Source organism: Chondrus crispus, genomic scaffold (genome assembly GCF_000350225.1).
Source record: "Chondrus crispus Stackhouse genomic scaffold, scaffold_26, whole genome shotgun sequence".
Taxonomy (NCBI): Eukaryota; Rhodophyta; class Florideophyceae; order Gigartinales; family Gigartinaceae; genus Chondrus; species Chondrus crispus.
Genome location: NW_005179159.1, coordinates 239,987 through 244,260, shown reverse-complemented (window position 1 = coordinate 244,260; position 4,274 = coordinate 239,987).

The window sequence follows — 4,274 nt, the reverse complement described above, 5'->3', positions numbered from 1 at the left end:
GACGTACAAGGATCAAACAGCTTGGGGAACCCGGGCAACTCCTCGGATGGACGATAAAAAATGCGCCAACGGAGATATACACGCATCCCAACTCAATGGTATACAATATGTGGTCAGAAAGACGGAAATGGATATGTCGAACGGAAAACCAACCGCTTACAACACCAAAACGACACTTCATGGACCAACAGAGGCAGACGAACCAATGCCAAAAATCACAAAAATCTACCAGCGACTTCTCGGGGATATCCGCTACATCGCGGACTCCACCAGACCGGACATCTACTTCTTAGCGAACAGATTATCGATGGCAGCCAAATCACCCGCAACGAGGCATTGGATCGCGTTAAGGCGCCTCATTCGATACCTCAACACACGCCGACACATGGCCTGCTGTACAAAGCAGGCAACAACAGAGCAAGCATCCAAAAAATACCCAACCTCCTGGAGACCTACAGTGATTCTCACTTCGCAGCAGATGTAACCAACCGCAAATCCATATCCGGAATCGTACATGTGTACAATGGAACGCCCATATGCTGGGGCTCGATGAAACAAGCGATAACAGCATTATCCACATGTGAAGCTGAATACATAGCTGCCATTGCAGCTGCCCAGCAAACCACATGGATTCGACGTCTCCTTCAAGACATCGACATGCTCCCACTGGAGCCCACCCCGTTCCGAATCGACAACCAATCAGCAATAAGGGTTGCTAAGAACAACGGCCCAGCGAAGCGCAGAAAGTTCATAGACCTACGCCACCATTACCTTGCCCACCAAACAAAAAAGAAGGCGATTGACATCAAACATGTACCAACAACATAAATGCTCGCCGACCTCTTTACCAAGCCTCTGACACCCGCAGCATTTGTCAAACTGCGCGAACAACTCAATGTTTGCAGCCCCACCCCCGCCCAACGCACAGAGCACAAAGAGGCATCGCGCCACGGCGAAGGGGGGAGTGTGATAATACTTATAACAACGCAGTCCAAGCGGCGCTCCCATCCACTTGTAATAATACCTATACACGTACACACGTAGTACACATCACACACGGATATCGTGTCACCTACAACGGCAAGCGGCCGCCGTACTTAGTGTAGAGGTAGCCGGATCAGAGAGTAAACGAAGGGTATCGTTCCTGCACCACATTTCAACCTTTTTTTATTACTTTTGCTTGTTCATCAAGAAGGAAAAAGATATTCTACACATAATCACTGTATTTAGTCGCGATACACATACTTTAATAGTCTTGATTCCAAAATAGTCTGGTCCAGGCTATTTGCTGGCTACTGCATCAAAGTGACTAGGATGTCTCGCGGACGCAGTACAAGCTCCGTTTCTTCACGTGGTTACGCGGGCTCATTTCAACAGCCCGCGACACGGTACTCACTGGTTAGGACCGATATAAACGCGATTTCGATAGGAGATTACGGACGCCGACACCACAATATTCGGTTGGGGATCAAGTCCTCATCGAACGAGAGACATCCCTGCGAGTGGATGAGAAGACGGATAAGGACTGGGTCAATAACAAGTTAGCCCCACGGACGGAAGGGCCCGTTTCCGGTGGTGGCGCTCGACGAGCATACAGTGACCACTGTCCGGACTACAGGCCTGAAAGATAGAGTCTCGAGAGACAGCATTGTGAAGGCTCCCCCTCTACGGACCGAACTCACGACGCCAACACCCACGGAGGTGACCATACCCGCCAACGCCGAACACTCGTCACCTACGCCGGCCAACGGCGATGCTTCTACCTTCCTCCCCGCCGGGGCACCTCCCCGCCCGCTGAGAGACGACCTCGACACAGGTAACCCGGATATATCTCCGCCAAAGTCAACAGATCTTGAGGACTGAGACACTACTTGCGATAAGAATGAGGTCGAAAACGCGACGCATGGCGCGAAAAAACACGACCTTCAAGGTCGAAATCAAATAGCGAGCCCACAGGGAGCCCTCCTGCATCCAGATTAATGGACGCTCTCCGAGACGGCGCGCACGCACGGGTAATTTCCCAATTGAATAGGAGATCTGCCACTGTAGGCGAAGAATCCGTGTCTATGGAGGGACTCCCTCCCTCACGGCTACCGTCACGGTTAGAGTCGCCACGTCACCGTGACACGCATGCCATGGAGACGAGGCTCAACGCAACACGCCCCCGGCGAGCGACCGGCGCCCGAACGGCGATAAGTCGCCGAACGAACGAACGCGTACCTTCACCGCCAAGCCACAGGACACGTGGATACGAGACCCGAGAAAAATTCAAAAGAAAATATCCCCGACCGAGCCCGCCGCACCGGCGGTGACCGCGGACTCCACTGGCTGCCCAAATGAGACACCGCCAGGTACGGAGGAGATTGCCAAGAGGCACGTCGCCAAATTTGCGTCTATGTCTGCCTTCAGTCAACCCCTCCTCATGTCCCCGGAAAACCCTCCTCACCCGTCAACCGCAGTTGATTCCTCATATCAAAACGCGTCAAACACGCCCGCCAAGGCGACAAAACGACCTCCTTCCCCTACGGAGGAGGCCACACAGACTTACGTGGTTCAGGCACTGACGGAAGACAAGCCGGGACCGGACGAGATACCACTCTTCCGAGTCCGTTGGTACGGATACACAGTGGACGATGAAACCTGGGAACCCGCAAATTACATCGATTATAATACCGTTGGGCGGTTTTGCAAGTGCAAGCGTCCCCCCACCCCGGACCTGTAGTTATGGTCCACCCTGGACAGCGTGGGGGTCGAAAACTAGCTCACACGCCCACCATCTAGTTGTTTGTGTTGTGCCCCGTGTCCTTTCCTGACGACGACCCCGCCCCGCATCGCTTGACTCCCATCATCCAGACCTCGTGCGTCTCGTCCCCACGTAACGACCACCCACTACAGTGGCTAGTAAGGGCTGAACCCGCCTTTCCCGCTATCGTCGCGGACGGCCCTCACTCTGCCACGGTCGCGGCAACGTCCACCTGGCTGTTTCGGCAGCACCTCCCTCGGAGACCCCATAATCCCTCGGACGGCGGGAAACCGCCCCCTCCCGGGGTACGGGTGATCCGTTCCGTCTCTGACCCCGTTGACCGCATACGGGCCCTCGTGTCATAGCACTTCCGTCATCCGTCTCGCGTGGGCCCGAGAGCGGCACGATACCCACTGGTCTGTCGGGACAACGTCAAGTCCAACCGGTTATACGCCACAACTGGCGTGGTCACGCCTCACGAGCGCCGCCCTCCGACTTAAGAGTCGTGGTTGCTCCTTGGTTGTGACGCCTCAAGTCACGCCCCGTCATATGGCATCCCCCCGCTCACTTGAGTACTGCGTGCGGCAACCAGGTACTATGCTTTAGGACGGTCACGTCACGCCCTCCCCGACCTCTACCGGTCGGCAACGCGCTGACGTTACGCCAAATCTGTGCCTCTCCGACCTTACCGTCCTCGCGAGCAACTTTCCGCAGTCGCCCGCTGTAGCGGCGAGCCGAAGTGACCCCCCGCCGTGTGCGTCCCCTCTGGAGCTCGACACACGAGATAAGCGGGAGTCAACTTTGGAGTTACCATAATAGAGGACTGACCCCGTCCCTGGGTTCGCCACCACCGGCAGAACAAACGTCACTCGCCATAATGAAAAAGGAAGCGATTCTTCGCGTCGTATACGGGCATCGCGGGAAAATCGTTCCCGGGGTGACGTCACCACCACGTTCGTCCCTGAGCCGGATTACCAGAAGGGGAGACGCGGACTACCAGCCACCTACAGATCCCGCCGATATAAACGTCATTGACAACGACTCGGGCCCTCACGTCGTGCATCCCGGCATCAACTTACCGCGCGCAGCTCTGCGTATCTGCGAACGTCTACGTAAGGCAATCATGAGAAGATAGGTTCTGTTTATGGTTAACCATCATACCTCCGTCGCAGTATCTCCCCTCTTGCCTGACTCGTGCGTTACGCGCTACCACGGGGTGCTCCTTTACGAGGACGCATACCAGCAACTATCCTGACTCCTCATAGTCGACGAGGTCATCCTCGACCCCGGCGACCGGCGCCACTGGCGCATCCGACGGAATCGACCCTTACTCAGAATCGATGGGGTCCTCCTCGACCGTCGTCGCCGCCGGAGCCGTCCCTCCCATAGGGGTGTCCACCACGACCGTGGTAACCCCTGCGTCCGCCGCCGTCTTGAGGCGTTTCACTCCCGCCACACCTGACCATAAGGCACCCGTGGCCAATCAACCCGGTCATGAAGATCAAGCAGCGTATTCAGCTGCTCGCAAACC